At 36.3% G+C, this 19,156-nt stretch overlaps 1 protein-coding gene across 2 annotated transcripts in view; it reads right to left on the bottom strand.

Moving 5' to 3' along the window:
- The window catches only part of ZCWPW2 (zinc finger CW-type and PWWP domain containing 2), a 135,956-nt gene that overhangs the window by 101,931 nt on the left and 14,869 nt on the right, over window positions 1–19,156 (bottom strand). The window contains exon 1 of one of the 2 annotated variants that reach the window (XM_067005855.1): window positions 1,405–1,544. The exons of the other annotated variant lie outside the window; for it this stretch is intronic. The gene's annotated coding sequence lies outside the window, so the exon portion shown is untranslated. Of the gene's footprint in view, window positions 1–1,404; window positions 1,545–19,156 lie in introns of those variants that run through there. 2 annotated transcript variants of the gene reach the window in all.

Consider the following 19,156-nt stretch of genomic DNA (forward strand, 5'->3'; position numbering starts at 1 on the left):
GTAACATTCCTGAGGTGTGGCGGGTACACCAGGACATTCTCTATCCCACATCCAGGCCCTCCCTCCTCAAATGCCTTATCTAGGGAGACTGTCTTCTGCAGCTGGTTCTCCATGAGAGTTTTTGGTTTTGCTTCTAACAAAGAAGCAGCACACAGCAGAGCTTCAAAAGCGAGGAAGGGGCAGAATCCATGGTTGTGGAGGAGGTAACTGGCATTACAAGGCGCTGAAGAATGTTTAGTAACTAAATGCATTCTGCACACTTGGTGGGACACAGGATAAGGAAAAAAAGATTAAACATATGGCTTCATCTTCATCTAATAGTTTTTTACTGGATTCCTTAGTATTTTCTATTTACAAAATCATGTCATCTGCAAACAAGAGATTTTACTTTTCCATTTCCAATCTAAAGTACTTTCAATTTCACTTTCTTGCCTAAATGCCCTTGGTAGAACCTTCAGTACAATGTTGAATACAACTGGAAAGAATGGACATTCTTGCGCTTCCCTGGTGGCGCAGCGGTTGAGAGTCCGCCTGCCGACGCAGGGGACGCGGGTTCGTGCCCCGGTCCGGGAAGATCCCACATGACGCCGAGCGGCTGGGCCCGTGAGCCGTGCCTGCTGAGCCTGCGCGTCTGGAGCCTATGCTCCGCAACGGGAGAGGCCACAACAGTGAGAGGCCCGCGTACGCAAAGAGTGGACATTCTTGTTTTATTATTTTAAGGGAAACATTCTCATTCTTTTATCATTAAGTATGGTATTATCTGTGAGTTTCGTGTAGGTGCCCTTTCAGACTGAGGAAGTTCCCTTCTATTCTTAGTTTGTTGAATTTCTTTTTAAATCAGGAAAATGTGTTGGATTTTGTCAAATGCTTTTTCTGCATCTATTGAAATGATCATGTGGTTTTCTTTATTGTATTGATATACTACATTAATTAATTTTCAGATGTTAAACTAACTTTAAATTCCTAGGACAAATTTCTTTAGTCATTGTGTATAATGTTTTTTATATGCTGCTGGATTCGGTTTGCTAGTATTTTGTGGAGGATTTTTGTGTCTACATTTATAAAAGATAATGGTCTATTATTTTTTCTTTTTATGTCTGGTTTTGGTATCAAGGCAGACTGATTTGATTTTAAATTCTATGATGACAAACCTCAAAAGGATACTTAACATTTCTCCATAATCCTACCACAGTTCCCTTTAAGTTTACTTTCCCACTCACCCAGACAATTTCTGTCTTGAAAACACACTCTTCTGCTTCCCCACATTAGCAAATGACCCCAGACAGGAAATATTTCCATGCATTCAATTACTGTTTTCATCTAGGATCAATCATAAGCACACAAACATACACACACACAAAGATTTGAGCTTATCTCACAGGCTAGGTCAATGTTAAGACATACAAATTTAAGCCTCTTGTGGTGAAAACAGAACTGTTCATCTTCCTTTTATTATACTTCCTGTGCTGTATTTTCCAATATTCTGTATAATGCCATCACAATGCCAAGCTATCAGGGAGTCTTCTCTTACATGCAGAATATACCTGAAATATATTTATTATGTATATTATACAATTATCTGAACCTGGTGTTAAAGATACAAATATTAAAATAGTTTGATTAATAAAAAAATTACAGTAGACTAAACTTTACTAGTATTGTGGCTATTTAATGTTTGAGTCTTAACTTTAAATACTTAACATTATAGGTAATGTGTTGTTAGAATATGTATCCTGTTAATATGTTCATAATATGGTAAGTTAACAGAAATAGGAAGATTAATATATAAAATAATAATACAATATGCAATTTTTAATACCTCTTTACAATTTTAGATATGACTTAACTGGCATTCTTATAATTACTAATGGCCATAATTAGTGTTATGTAAACTTAAAACTATTCTAAATATTGTTCTATAAGAACTGAATAGTTTCTATGTTCAAAACTATAACTTTTTCTTAAAACAAAAGAAGACAGGTGTTATTTCAAAGTCTACAGCAACAATAACCTACTACTGTATAATGAACTGCAACAATGAGAACTAATTTTTTTAATATACATTATTTCTGGTAAGTCAATAGAAAATGTGACACACAAAAAAGGCTTGCAGCTTTTAATGTGACATGACTAAAGTAAAAGTTGCTGAATTCCAGAAAAGAAAGCAGCACAAAAAATGTCAACAAAAAGTATTTACTTGTAGTTTGACTAGATACATTATCGAAGAAAAAAAAATTTGAGACAGTTTTCTTGCATTTTCAAACATTGAATATTCTGATAGGCAAATGAACTCTCAAAAATGAAATGGAAAAGTTATAAAAAAATTTATATTGCAATAAGAATCTAAAGGATCTAGAGACTTATAATAATGAGAATATAAAGTTCATATTTATATTTTTAAAAACTGCAAATTATTAACAGATGTTAATTAAAAAGTGTCAACCTTATATTTATATATCCAGATAAAATATTATGAGGGCAAAAGCAAGATTATAAATGTATATGATGCTATGATTGAAACTACATTGTATCAGCTAGGATTCATTTCATTGCAACTGACAGCTTAAGCCAAAAAATTAAAAAGGAAAGAAAAAAAACTATTGGCTCATATACCAAAAATGAGAAGTATGGCTGACATGAGGCAGAGCTAAATTCAGGACTAAATCAACACAGAAAAATCAGTAGCATTTCTTTACACCAACAACAAACTATCCGAAAAGGAAACCAAGAAAACGATTTCATTTACAATTGCACCAAAAATAATAAAATACTTAGAAATAAATTTAACCAAGTAAGTAAAAGACCTGTAAAATGAAAACTATAAAACACTGATGAAAGAAATGGAAGGTGACACAAATAAATGGAAAGATATTCAGTGTTCATGGACTGGAAGAACACTGTTAAAATGTCCATATTATGCAAAGTGAGCTACAGATTCAATGCAATCACTATTAAACCCATGTAACATTTTTTACAAAAACAGAAAAGAAAATTCTAAAATTCATAGAGAACCACAAAAGATCCTAAATAGCCAAAGCAATCTTAAGAAGAACAAGTTAAAGGCCTCACACTTCCTGATTTCAAAAATACATTACAAAGCTACAGTAATCAAAATATTATGCTGCTTGAACAAAGAAAGATGTACAGATCAACTGAACAGAACAGAGATAAATCCACACATAGATGGTCAACTAATCTTCAACAAGGGCATCAATAATAGATAATGAGGAAAGGACAGTCCCTCCAATAAGTGGGGCTGGGAAACTGAATATCCACATGTAAAAGAATGGCACTGGGCCATTACCTTATGCCATACACAAAAATTAACTCAAAATGGATTAAAGCCTTAAGAATAACACCCGAAACTAGAACTTCTAGAGGACAATAGGGGAAAAGCTTCATGACATTGGTCTTGGCAATGATTTCACGGATATGATACCAGAAGCACAGGCAATAAAAGCAAAAATAGACAAGTAGGACTGTATCAAACTAAAAAACTTTGCACAGCAAAGGAAACAATAAAGTGACAAGGCAGCCTGTGGAATGGTAGAAAATATCTACAAACCATACATCTGATAAGGGATTAATATCCAAAATATATAAGGAGTTCCTACAGCTCAACAGCAAAGAAACAACCTGATCAAGAAAAGTGCAAAGGACCAGAATAAACATTTTTCCAAAGAAGACATACAAATGGCCAGCAAGTATATGAAAAAATGCTCAATGTCACCAACCATCAGGGAAATGAAAATCAAAACCACAATGAGATATCATTTCACACCTGTTAGGATGGTTATTATCAAAAAGTTAAAGGCTGACAAGTGTTGACAAGGATGTGGAGGAAAAGGATATCCTTGTATACTGTTGGTGGGAATGTATATTGGTCCAGCCATTATGGAAAACAATATGACGATTCCTCAAAAAATTAAAAATAGAAGTACCATATAATCCAACAATCCCACTTCTGGATATATATCCAAAGGAAATAAAAGCCTTATCTCAAAGAGGTATTTGCATTCCCATGTCCACTGCAGCATTATCACAATAGCCAAGAAACAGAAACAACCACTGATGGACGAACAGATAAAGGAATAGTGATATTTACTGATATATATATATATATAGTATACATATATGTGTACTTATATATATCAATATATATGTATATAACAGTAAATATATATATATATACAGTGATATACATATTTATATATAAAAAAATACTGACATACATATAAAAGAATTACTGGGGGCTTCCCTGGTGGCACAGTGGTTGAGTCCGCCTGCCAATGCAGGGGACACGGGTTCGTGCCCCGGTCTGGGAAGATCCCACATGCCGCGGAGCGGCTGGGTCCGTGAGCCATGGCTGCTGACCTGTGCGTCCAGATCCTGTGCTTTGCAACGGGAGAGGCCACAACAGTGAGAGGACCGCGTACCACAAAAAAACAAAAAACAACAACAAAAAGAATTACTGGACTTCCTTGGTGGCCCAGTGGTTAGGAATCTGCCTGCCAATTCAGGGGACATGGGTTCGAGCCCTGGTCCGGGAGATCCCACACGCTGTAGAGCAACTAAGCCCGTGCACTGCAACTACTGACCTTGCGCTCTAGAGCCCATGAGCCACAACTACTGAGCCTGCATGCCACAACTACTGAACCCCATGCGCCTAGAGCCTGTACTCCACAACAAGAGAAGCTACCACGATTAGAAGCCTGTGCGCTGCAACAAAGAGTAGCTCCCACTTGCCACTAGAGAAAGCCCATGCACAGCAATGAAGACCCAATGCAGCCAAAATAAGATAAAGAAAGAAATGAATTTATTTTAAAAAAGAATTATTCAGCCTTAAAAAACGAGGAAATCCTGTCATTTGTGACAACATGGATGAACCTAGAAAGGCATTGTGCTGAATGAAATAAGTCAGATGCAGAAAGAAAAATACCATAGATCTTGCTTAATTTGAAAAAAGTCAGAATCATAGAAGCAGAGAGAATGGTGGTTACCAGAGGTGGGGTAGGGAGAGGAAAATGGGGATATTTTCATCAAAGGGCACAAAGTTTCAGTTATGTGGGATGACTAAGTTCTAGAGACCTAATGTACACTGTGACTATCGTTAATAATACTGTATTGTATACTTGAAATCTGCTGAGAGTAAATTTTTTTAAACGATAGAAACATTGTTTGCAATCTCCAAATATCAGATAGAAGGTAAATATTCTTTTTTAAAATTTACATAGAATTCTTTTTATTTCTGTCTATTTAATTCTCCTATATTTTTTATTTTATTAAATTATAGTTGATTTACAATATTATATTAGTTTCAGATGTATAACATAGTGACTCAGTATTTTTATAGCTTATACTCCTTTTAAAGTTATTATAAAATATTGGCTATATTCCCAGTGCTCTACAATATATCCTTAATTTTTTTTTTTGCCACACTGTGCAGCATGTGGGCTCTTAGTTCCCCGACCAGGGATCAAACCCATGCCCCCTGCATTGAGAGTGAGGAGTCTTAACCAGGGAAGTCCCATTATATCCTTATAGCTTACTTATTTTATACATAGTAGTTTACTCCTCTTAATCACTTACCCCATCTTGCCCCTCCCCCATTCTTCTCCCCACTGGTAACCACTAATTTGTTCTCTGTATCTGTGAGTTTGTTTCTGTTTTGTTTTATTAATTCATTTGTTTTACTCTTTACATTCCACATAAGTGGTAACAGACAGTATTCGTCTTTTAATATAGTAAATCTTAAGTGTTCTCACCACACACACACACACACACACACACACACACACACAAACACAAAAGGCAACTATGCGAGGTGATGGATATGTTGATAAGCTTGACTGTAGTAACCATTTCATAATGTATATGTACATCAAAACATCTTGTTATACATCTTAAATATAGACAATTCTTATAAAAATAAACTGAGTAATTCAGGATTGATTTCATCAGGACTTGGTTTCCCTTAGTCTCTCTAATTTGCATCCTTCTGCATTAGGTTCAGTCTTAGGTTCCATGTGAAAGAAGATGGCAGCAAGTTCAAGTCCAGTGTGAAAAGAGTGTCTCTTCTCCAGGAGTCCACAAAAAACTCAGGGCATCACACTGGTTCTAAGTGGGCATATGTCTATCCCAGTGTCAGTGACTATAGCTGGTGAATATCATGTGCTAATTTTTAGGCATAGGTCACATACCCACCTCTGAAGCAAGACGTAGAGACCACTCCACCCAAAATACAGTGGAGGAGGAAGATTTTCCAGAGGTAAATTGGGGTGGAAGACAAAAAGAGTAGGTATCTATGCAATATTTGAAAATATATATATCAGAGACAGAAACTGGAAGAAAATATAGAAAATAAAAATCTTACAGTGATAAGATTATGAATTGTTTTCTCCTCTATCTTCCAAAATTTTTAAATGGAAATTTAAAAATTGTATTATTTCATATAATTATACAATCAATCCTCATTACTTGCAGATTCCATATTTGCAATTTTGCCTACTCACTATAAATTATTGGTAAACTCCAATATCAATATTTGCTGCGTGTTTGCAAGGTAACACTCTGCCTTCTTGCTTCAGCTCTCATACTGTGAACAAGTGTCCATTTCATAGTCTATTCAGGGATAATATAAATGTAAAATTGTAAAATTAACATTTAAAAGTTATTTCTCAAAGGTATTTTAGCAACGTAACAGTATCTATCTTTGAAATAAACATTTTGAAAAAACGTATTTAGTATCAGACCTACATATATCAAAATGGTGAAGAACTACAGAAAATTTGGAATAATACTAATCAGATTTAGTATTATTTTTCTATACATTTCATTCATAATTACAGCTTATATATCAGACTTTCAATTAAAATCACCTATTGAAAATTGTAGAGAACTTTTAAAATGTGAAAACAGGTTTCCAAATAAACCACCAAACTATAAATATTCAATAAAAATGGTTTCAATCTCCATTGTCTCTTTAAACACTTGTGTACCCAAAGTCTTAGTTTTCTGATAAATTGTAACTTCTTGTTGCAAAAGTTAAATTGTAAAAATGTTTTATATGCTTGTAAATTTTGGAATTGTAAAGCTGCATCAGGTAATATGCTAATGTCTAATTTTAGTTACCTTGGAAAATGAAGATAATTAAGGGTTCTAATCTTAGTCTCTAGGAATGTAATTATAATGTATATAAGAAGGGTCAAGCAATATTCCTAGTTCAAGAAAATTGACTTTAACCTACAAAAACATATATTCCTTTGGAATAAAAATCTGGTTTTCTTTAAATATAGCAATAAGGACAATACCTCAAACTAGATATTAATTTGTTCCTTCACTCATTTTTTTAAACAGATAATTTACTGTGTACCTCTCATATGTTGCACAAAAGTTCTAGGTGCTAGGGAAACACCAGTGAATAAAAACAGACACAGCAGGCATGAGTTAACATTCCAGTAAGAGGGGAAATAGTTTATATAAGCAAACCAATAAGTAAATAATGTCAGATATTGATAAATACTAAAGGGAAATATAGGGTGATACGATAGGAAGATGTGTGTGTTGGAGGACGTTTGGTCGAGGAAGGTTTATATGGATGTATGACATTTGGGCCGAGACTTGAAAATTGAAGACACAGCCCATAAAGAGCCTTGAAAAGGGGAAATTTTGGCCTATTTCAAGGGCAAAAAATGAAACCAGTGTGACAGGTAATAAGTGCAGGGAAGATTTCCTGTCCAGATCTACTATCAATTAGGAAAAATCAGAGAACCAAATAGAAAAACCAACACACTTGAACAGGTACTTCACAAAAGAGGCAATCTAAATGACCAACAAATATGAAAAGGTCCTCAAACTTAAGAACTGTAAAGAAAATGCAAATTAAACCTATAATGCGATACCACAACACACCAGCAATGCCAGTATTAGAAAGACTGACAATGCCAAGTGTTGACAAAGATATAAACAGACTGGAACTCTCATACACAGTTGGTTGAGTTGCCAATTAGTATGATCATTGGCAATTTGCTTTTCATTACCTACTAAATTTGAACATACTTCTAAGTAGATATATACCAAATATCTATATCTAATATCTATATCTATCTCAAGATATGTACAAGAACATTCATACCCAAAACCTGTAAACAATTCAAATATTTATAACCTATAGAACAAAAATGAAATGTGGTATACTCATACAGTGGAATACTACATAGCAAGAAGAATGAACAAACCCTTGAGACACGAAATTTGAGTGAATCTCAGAAACATACTGAATAAAAAAAGCCAGATATAAAAATACACACTACATGATACCATGTATGTGTATATACACCCATACATACATATATTTAAAACAAGTGGAACTAATTCGTGGTGTTAAAAGTTAGAATGGCAGTTAGCTTTGAGTCAAGGGGGTGTAGTTATTGAGAGGGGCCATGAGGTAGCTTCTGTGGGGCTGGCAATGCTCTTCTAGGGTCCAGACAACTATGACAGGTAATATGTGAGGGGAAGAGATTCATCCTTAACCTGAATGTGGTTATATAAGTGTACTTACTTTGAAATAATTTTTTAGCTTTTCATCTATAATTTTTGTATATATGGTATAGTTCAACAAAGTATATATTTTAAAAATATATGACAGTATAAAGAATATATTTGAGTAGGGAGACGATGTTTTTTGGCCCTGGGTAGAAATAAGGCTCTAAAGAAAAATTGACTTATTCCATGCATGTTTCAGAGGCAGAACAGGTAAGACTCATTGCTGTATTGCCTACAGTGAAGAAGGGAAAAACAGGGTTCAAGATTGACTACTAAGTTTTCAGCTTAGGTAACTAGATAAAAGTTAGTGACATTTATGTTTCCAGAAAGACAGAATGGTTGATTGCATTAATGTTGTTTAGAATTTCAGTCATGAGGACAGAGAAGTTGTCACTGGATTTAAACATGGAAGTCACTGATGATCTGAGAGCAATGTAAGGTTAGTGCTGGGGATGAAGTCCTCATTGGAGCATGCCAAACTGTAACTATGAAGTAAGGAAATGAAATTAAAATTTTAGGTAACTCTTTGAGTAGCTATTTTTGCTTTACTGTGAATGGGGAGGAGAGATATGCAAACAGAAGAGAAAGCTTGAAAGCACTGGGGGATCAGAGCAAGTTATGACATGTATATTATGCAGGTGGTTTAGGAGACGGAACCTGGTATAAAGAAATGAACTTGACTTAGCTAATAATTTTGGTGGAAGATTAGGATCCAATACAATTCACCTTATCCTCTACCCCAATACCAGAAAGCTACTTCCTAAGAATCTTTACTGAAAATGGTCAAATGTTTCTATTCTTTAAGTTTGCTACGTTTGGGGGCAGGGGGGGAGTTCCCATTTTTCTCTTCATTTCTTTTGCTTTAACAGCTTTGAGATATAATTCACATACTACAGAATTCACCCATTTAAAGTATACTATCATTTCTTTTTATGTCCTGGGTTCCTTAATGACGTTCATGTGTTCATTTGTGTCAGTAACATTCAGCATAGAACAAAAAAAGGTTTTGGAAACAACAGAGAGATATTTTCCTTCTAAACTTTTATTTCCACAATCAATTTTAATATATAAAGTATTTATTGTACAAAACAAGATTTCAGAAAAAAAGAAAACCCATTTCCAATTGTTGATATTCAGAAAAGAACTCATAGAAACATTCTGGAACTGCTATTTTTGTTGTTGTTGCTGCAGTTTTTAACTTTAGGAATCTTACCCTCATTCTATATACCTGCTCTTCTGGATATGTGAGGAAATAAACCTTTACCTGTTTAAACCACTATCTGTTGTCTTCCCAATTAGTTGAGGCCAGAAGCCTTCTTAAGAGAATATAGGCTTAAAGATTAATCTCCAAAATATATAAACATCTCATGCAGCTCAATATTAAAAAAGCAAAAAACCCAATCAAAAAAATGGGCAGAAGACCTAAATAGACATTTCTCCAAAGAAGACATACAGATGGCCAAGAGGCACATGAAAAGCTGCTCAACATCAATAATTATTAGAGAAATGCAAATCAAAACTACAGTGAGGTATCACGTCACACTGGTTAGAATGGGCATCATCAGAAAATCTACAAACAACAAATGCTGGAGAGGGTGTGGAGAAAAGGGAACCCTCTTGCACTGTTGGTGGGAATGTAAATTGATACAGCCACTATGGAGAACAGTATGGAGGCTCCTTAAAACACTAAAAATAGAATTACCATATGACTCAGCAATCCTACTACTGGGCATATACCCAGAGAAAACCATAATTCAAAAAGACACATATGGAGGACCTTCAAGATGGCAGAGGAGGTGAGATCCCAGGGAGAGGACTGGGGTTGGCTGCATGAATACAGCCTGAAGGGGGCTAGTGCACCACAGCTGGCCGGTAGGGAGTCCAGGAAAAACTCTGGACCTGCCTAAGGCAAGAGACACTGTTTCGGGGTGCACGGGGGATTCCTTCGCTATCTGCCCACAAAAGGCAGAGCACTGCCTAAACAAGCTCCAGGGATGGGAGCGAGCTGCAGCTATCAGCTCAGACCCCAGACAGGCATGAAACACAAATGCTGCTGCTGCAGCCACCAAGAATACTGTGTGCAAGCACAGGTCACTATCCACAGGCCCCACCCCGGGAGCCTGTGCAACATGCCACTGTCAGGATCCTGTGATGCAGGGACAACTTCCCTGGGAGAACACATGGGGGGGCCCCAGGCTGTTGCAATGTCATGCCAGGCTCTGCCGCCACAGACTCGCCCAGCATTCCAATTATAATTACCGTAACCCTCCCTTTGCCCTGGCATGAGTGACCCAGAGCCCCTAATCAGCCGCTGCTTTAACCCTGTCCTGTCCAGGCGGGAACAGAAGCCTGAGGGCAACCTATATGCAGAGGCAGGGCCAAAACCAAAGCTGTACCCCAGGAGCAGTGCGAACAAAGAAGAGAAAGGGAAATTTCTACGTGCAGCCTCAGGAGCAGCGGATTAAATCCCCACAATAAACCTGAGGTACCCTGCATCTGTGGAATACCAGAATAGACAACAAATCAACCCAAAATTGAGGTGGTGGATTTAGGGAGCAACTGTAGACGTGAGGTTTGCTGTCTGCAATTGACTTGTTTCTGATTTTTATGTTTATCTTAGTATATTTTTTACTGCTTGTTGTCAATGTTGAATTTGTTTATCAGTTTGGATGCTCTCTTTTTTAAAAAATATTTTTTAATTTTTAAAATATTTTTCTCCCTTTTCTTCTGAGCTGTGTGACTGACAGGGTCCTGGTGCTCTGGCCTGCTGTCACACCTGAGCCTCTGAGGTAGGAGAGCCTAGTTCAGAACATTGGACCACCAGAGACCTCCCAGCCCCATGTGATATCAATCAACAAAAGCTCTGTGAGAGATCTCCATCTCAATGCTAAGACCCAGTTCCACACAATGACCAGCAAGCTCCAGTGCTGTATGCCCCATGCCAAACAACTAGCAAGACAGGAACACAACTCTATCCACTAGCAGAGAGGCTACCTAAAATCATACTAAGTTCACAGACATCCTGGAACACACCACTGGACGCAGCCCTGTCCACCAGAAAGACAGGATCCAGCCCCACCCACTAGACACAGGCACCAGTCCCCTCTGCCAGGAAGCCTACACAACCCACTGAACCAACTGTACCCACTGTGGGCAGACACCAAAAACAAAGGGAATGACAAACCTGCAGGCTGCAAAAAGCAGACCCCAAACACAGTAAGTTAAGCAAAATGGGAAGACAGAGAAATATGCAGCAGATGAAGGAGCAAGGTAAAAACCCACCAGACAAAACAAATGAAGAGGAAATAAGCAGTCTACCTGAAAAAGAATTCAGAGTAATGACAGTAAAGATGATACAAAATCTTGCAAATAAAATAGAGAAAATACAAGAAACGTTTAACAAGGACCTCGAAGAACAAAAGAAAAAACAAACAGTGATGAACAACACAATAAATGAAATTCAAAATTCTCTAAAAGAAAACAATAGCAGAATAACTGAGGCAGAAGAACGGATAAGTGACCTGGAAAATAAAATAGTGGAAATAACTGCCACAGGGAAGAATGAAGGAAAAAAATGAAAAGAATTGAAGACAGTCTCAGAGACTTCTGGGACAACACTAAATGCACCAACATTCGAATTAAGAGTTCCCAGAAAAAGAAGAGAAATAGAAAGGGTCTGAGAAAATATTTGAGGAGATTATAGTTGACAACTTCCCTAACATGGGAAAGGAAGTCCAGGAAGCACAGAGTCCCATACAGGATAAATTCAAGGAGAAACACACCAAGACACCTATTAATCAAACTATCAAAAATTAAATACAAACAAAAAATATTAAAAGCAGCAAGGAAAAAACAACAAATAACATACAAGGGAATCCCTATAAGGCTGACAACTGATCTCTCAGGAGAAACTCTGCAAGCCAGAAAGGAGTGGAAGGATATATTTAAAGAGATGAAAAAGAAAAACCTACAACCAAGATTACTCTACCCAGCAAGGATCTCATTCAGATTCTATGGAGAAATTAAAACCTTTACAGACAAGCAAAAGCTAAGAGAATTCAGCACCACCAAACCAGCTTTACAACAAATGCTAAAGGAAATTCTCTAGGCAAGAAACACAGGATAAGGAAAAGACCTACAAAAACAAACCCAAAACAATTAAGAAAATGGTAATAGGAACAGACATATTGATAATTATCTTAAACGTAAATGGATTAAATGCTCCAAAACCACTGGCTAAATGGATACAAAAACAAGACGAATATGTATCCTGTCTACAAGAGACCAACTTCAGACACAGGGACAAATACAGACTGAAAGTGAGGGGATGGAAAAAGATATTCCATGCAAATGGAAATCAAAAGAAAGCTGGAGTAGCAATACTCATATCAGAAAAAATAGACTTTAAAATAAAGACTATTACAAGAGACAAAGAAGGACACTACATAACGATCAAGGGATCGATCCAAGAAGATATAACAATTGTAAATATTTATGCACCCAACATAGGAGCACCTCAATACATAAGGCAAATGCTAATAGCCATAAAAGGGGAAATCGACAATAACCCAATAATAGTAGGGGACTTTAACACCCCACTTTCAACAATGGAAAGATCATCCAAAGTGAAAATAAGTAAGAAAACAGAAGTTTAAATGGTACGATAAACAAGATGGATTCAATTGATGTTTATAGGACATTCCATCCAAAAACAACAGGATAATCTTTTTTCTCAAGTGCTCAAGGAACATTCTCCAGGATAGATCATACCTTAAGTCACAAATCAAGCCTTGGTAAATTTTAAAAAATTGAAATTGTATCAAGTGTCTTCTCTGACCACAGTGCTATATGACTAGATATCAATTACAGGAAAAAATTGTAAAAAATACAAAAACATGGAGACTAACTAACATGCTACTAATTAATCAAGAGATCACTGAAGAAATCAAAGAGGAAATAAAAAATACATAGAAACAAATGACAATGAAAACAAAATGACCCAAAACCTATGGGATGCAGCAAAAGCAGTTCTAAGAGGGAAGTTTATAGCAATAAAATACTACTTCAAGAAACAAAAGAAATCTCAAATAAACAACCTAACCTTACACATAAAGCAATTAGAGAGAGAAGAACAAGAAACCCCCAAAGTTAGCAGAAAAAAGAAACCATAAAGATCAGATAAGAAATAAATGAAAAAGAAATGAAGAAAACAATAGCAGAGATCAATAAAACTAAAAATAAAAGCTGGTTCTTTGAGAAGATAAAACAAAATTGATAAACCACTAGCCAGACTCATCAAGAAAAAAAGGGAGAAGACTCAAATCAACAGAACTAGAATGAAAAAGGAGAAGTAACAATGGACACTGCAGAAACACAAAGATTCACGAGGGATTACTACAAGAAACTATATGCCAATAAAATGGACAACCTGAAAGAAAGGGACAAATTCTTAGAAAAGCACAACCTTCCAAGACTGAACCAGGAAGAAAGAGAAAATATAAAGAGACTAATCCCAAGCACTGAAATTGAAACTGTGATTAAAAATCTTCCAACAAAAAGCCCAGGACCAGAGGCTTCCCAGGTGAATTCTATCAAACATTTAGAGAAAAGCTAACACATATACTTCTCAAACTCTTCCAAAATATAGCAGAGAGAGGAACCCTCCTAATTTCATTCTACAAGGCCACCATCACCCTAATACCAAAAGCAGACAAAGATGTCACAAAAAAAGAAATCTACAGGCCAATATCGCTGATGAACATAGATGCAAAAATACTTAACAAAATACTAGCAAACAGAATCCAACAGGACATTGAAAGGATAATTCACCATGATCAAGTGGGGCTTACCGCAGAAATGCAAGGATTCTTCAGTATATGGAAATCAATCAATGTGATAAACCATATTAACAAACTGAAGGATAAAGACCATATGATCATCTCAATAGATGCAGAAAAAGCTTCTGACAAAATTCAACATCCATTTATGATAAAAACTCTCCAGAAAGTAGGCATAGAGGGAACTTAAGGGCCATATATGACAAACCCACAGCCAACACTGTTCTCAATGGTGAAGAACTGAAACCATTTCCTCTAAAATCAGAAACAAGGATGCCCACCTCACCACTGTTATTCAACCTAGTTTTGGAAGTTTCAGCCACAGCAATCAGAGAAGAAAAAGAAATAATGGGAATCCAAATCAGAAAAGAAGAAGTAAAACTGTCAATGTTTGCAGATGCCATGATACTATACATAGAGAATCCTAAAGATGCTACCAGAAAACTACTAGAGCTAATCAATGAACTTGGTAAAGTAGCAGGATACAAAATTAATGCACAGAAATCTCTCACATTCCTATACACTAATGATGAAAAATCTGGAAGAGAAATTAAGGAAACACATCCATTTACCACTGCAACAAAAATAAACTACCTAGGAATAAACCTACCTAAGAAGACAAAAACTTCTATGCAGAAAACTATAAGACACTGATGAAAAAAATTAAAGATGATACAAACAGATGGAAAGACATACCATATTCTTAGATTAGAAGAATCAACATTGTGAAAATGACTATACTACCCAAAGCAATCTACAGGTTCAATGCAATCCCTATTAAACTACCAACGGCATTTTTCACAGAACTAGAACAAAAAAATTTCACAGTCTGTATGGGAACACAGAAGACCCCGAATAGTCAAAGCAATTTTGAGAAAGAAAAACAGAGTTGGAGGAATCAGGCTTCCTGATTTCAGATTATACTACAAAGTTACACTAATCAAGATAGCATGGTACTGGCACAAAAACAGAAATATAGATCAATGGAACAAGATAGAAAGTCCAGAGACAAACCCACACACATATGATCATCTTATCTTTGATAAAGGAGGCAAGAATATACAATGGAGAAAAGATAGTCTATTCAGTAAGTGGTGTTGGGAAAACTGGACAGCTACATGTAAAAGAATGAAATTAGAACACTCCCTAACACCAAGCACAAAAATAAACTCTAAATGGATAGAAGACCTAAATGTAAGGCCAGACACTATCAAACTCTTAGAGGAAAACATATGAAGAATACTCTTTGACATAAATCACAGAAAGATCCTTTTTGACCCACCTCCTAGAGAAATGGAAATAAAAACAAAAATAAACAAATGGGACCTAATGAAACTTAAAAGCTTTTGCACCGAAAAAGAAACCATAAACAAGACCAAAAAACAACCCTCAGAATGGGAGAAAATATTTGCAAATGAAGCAACTCATAAAGCATTAATCACCAAAATATACAAGCAGCTCATGCAGCTCAATATCAAAAAAACAAACAACCCAATTCAAAAATGGGCAAAAGACCTAAATAGACATTTCTCCAAAGAAGTTATAAAATTTTCAACATTAGTGTGAGAATTATGGCTCTACTTCTTAGTTGTCCTAAAATGATATCACATTTAAAAGAGGATCCTATATCTTCAGATAATGGATATCAGCTTCAGAACATATGAAGCAAAACTAGACAGAACTAGGAGACATGCCCACAATACTGGAAGATTTTAACAGGTTTCCCTCACTAACTCATAGAATTAAAAAAAATACATTAAGGAAATAGATGATTGAATAAAATTATTAGCATCACACTCATTAGGATGGCTATTATCAGAAATAAAACCAAAATGGAAAATATTCACCTTAAATTTTATATAGGGGCTTCCCTGGTAGTGTAGTGGTTGAGAGTCCGCCTGCCGATGCAAGGGACACAGGTTCGTGCCCCGGTCCAGGAAGGTCCCACATGCCGTGGAGCGGCTGGACTCATGAGCCATGGCTGCTGAGCCTGCGTGTCTGGAGCCTGTGCTCCGCAACGGAAGAGGCCACAACAGTGACAGGCCCGTGTACTGATTAATATAGACTCTCAAGGGAACTTAAATAGTCAAAACAATCTTGAGAAAGAAGAACAAAGCTGGAGGCTTCCCATTTGCTGACCTCAAAACATATTACAAAGCTGCAGAATCAAAACATAGTACTGGTGTAAAGACATACATATAGACCAATGGAATAGAATGGAGAGCACAAAAAGATCCTCACATATATAATTTTCAACAGATGTGCCAAGACTATCCCATGGGGAAATATGGTTGGAAAAACTGAATATTCATATGCAAAACAATGATGTTTGACCCTTACCTCACACTGGAAAAATTAAATCAAAATGGACCAAAGACCTAAATGTAACAGCTAAAACTATGACACACTTAGAAGAAAAATAGGGGGAGGGCTTCATGACATTAGATTTGGCAATTTCTTGGGTGTGACACCAAAAGCATAGGCAACAAAAGAAAAAATAGGTAACTAAAGGTCTCTAAATCAATCACTGATAAAATATTAAAAAATCATCACCTAGTGACTCCAATATTGGACAAATACTGTGATCTTTACTCTGAATTTCATCAGAATTGTCTAAATTCATAATTGAAAAGTAAATAAATATAATTTTAGGAACTTCCCTGGTGATCTAGTGGTTAAGAATCTGCCTTCCAATGCAGGGGATGCGGGTTCGATCCCTGGTCGGGGAACTAAGATCCCACATGCTGCAGGGCAACTAAGCCTGTGTGCTCTAGAGACCGCGTGCCACAACTACTGAGCCCGTGTGCTCTGGACCCTGCACTCCACAACTACAGAGTCCGCATGCCACAATGAAAGATCCTGCATGCCACAACTAAGACCCAACACAGACAAATAAACTTTTAAACATTTTTAAAAATATATAATTTTAGCTTCAAAACTAAAATAATGCCTATGCTTAAATAGTGTAGACATTTAATGATATGAGAAAATGTTCACAATATGTTGTTAAGAAAGGAAATTGTTGAGTTCTGTTTGAGATTACAGACTGATTTATATCTTTTCCTTCCATTAAGATTGGAGTTAAAGAGTAAAAAACATATACACATAACAGAAAAAGAAAGAGGTGGGGAGACATCAGAAGACTAAGGATTTCAACAAATATTCTGAGAGAAACCAGGTATGAACCTCTCAGGAAATGAAGTGGAACCCAGGAAGCTTTAGCACAGAATATACTGGAGAAGAGTCCACAGTGGAGATAGGAATCAACCCTCCCAGAAAGATCACGATGAGACCCTGAAGGCCCTAAATGAAAGATGGAGGATGGATATGACATTTTTGGAAGTCTTTCATGAAACTAATTTGCTTTTTTTGTCTTCCCTATCTCATGCACAAAGACAAGCCATTCAGGTTCTCCTCTCTGAACAAAAGCGGAGAGGACCCTCTCCAAAGAAATTGAAAAGAAAATTAGACAAAGTGGGAAAAGCCTTTAGTTTGTTTCTTTCCAGGGTAGGAATTCCAACTTATTCCTGTTCTCAGTGTGTTATGCTTACTTTGCAATTTTAGATGTGATATGGAGAAGCAGCATACTCTTAGTTTTCAGTATGCAATTTAAGTTAATTCCATTTTCACACTAATTTTAAAACTTTTTATTGTTAGATTCCTTTTCTTAACATTTGTGTAGTGACTTTTGAAACATTAATTATATAGTTACTCACTAGAAGCCAGAGTAAAAAGTTCACTTTTTAAAATTAGAATTATGCCACATTTCTGAAATGAGAAAATAACTGACAATATATAAATAATATATAAATTATTTTGAATGGCAAGTTGAAATTCTCTAATTAAATTAGCTTGAGATTCTGTTTCCATGTCTTGTGATTTAAAGGACATGGTCAACTTAATTGAAGACTATTCTTCTGCAATATTAGTGGAAGAAATTATACCTTTAAGCAAATCAGCTGTGTGACTTACATGACAATATAGCTTAGATAAAGGTCAATTGAGAATGGGCACATGTAGGGAGAAATAACTAAGCTGCTCTGAAATTAACACTCTCCTTGTTCAACCTACTGATATAATTCTAATCTTTTTATAACAGTATTGCATTTGGTAGCCAGCCTGAAGAACTTATTCTTGTTTGATCTGTTGTTTTATTCTCACAAGTCTCAATATACTGAATAATACAAAATACTGGAATTCTTGCAGCCATCCAATATAGACATAAAGCATATAAACTGATTACTAAGTTTTAAAATTGGCATTTAGCACAATTTATCAGATTTCTACTTGTTAATTTTTTCCTGGAAACAATTTAAAGCTGCAAAAGATACCATCCTTTATTTTTATTTATTTATATTTTTTCTGCGGCACGCGGGCCTCCCACTGCCGCGGCCCCCCCCATCGCGGAGCACAGGCTCCGGACGCACAGGCCCAGCGGCCACGGCTCACGGGCCCAGCCGCTCCGCGGCACGTGGGATCCTCCCGGACCGGGGCACGAACCCGCGCCCCCCGCATCAGCAGGCGGACTCCCAACCACTGCGCCACCAGGGAAGCCCCAAGATACCATCCTTTAAATATGCCAGTAAGCTGTTTCTTTCCATTCTATCAATACTTTGATCTCTTATTTTGGATGAAATCCATCAGTTATACTCATTATTAAAACAAAAAAAGAAAAGAAAATATTAAGCATCTTGGAGCATTTATTGAGCTAGAAGCTACCCAGCAGTATCTGCATAAAGTAGTCCCTGAATGATATAGATAAATTACAACTTTGC

The sequence above is a fragment of the Kogia breviceps genome, chromosome 10 (genome assembly GCF_026419965.1).
Source record: "Kogia breviceps isolate mKogBre1 chromosome 10, mKogBre1 haplotype 1, whole genome shotgun sequence".
In the NCBI taxonomy this organism is placed as follows: Eukaryota; Metazoa; Chordata; class Mammalia; order Artiodactyla; family Physeteridae; genus Kogia; species Kogia breviceps.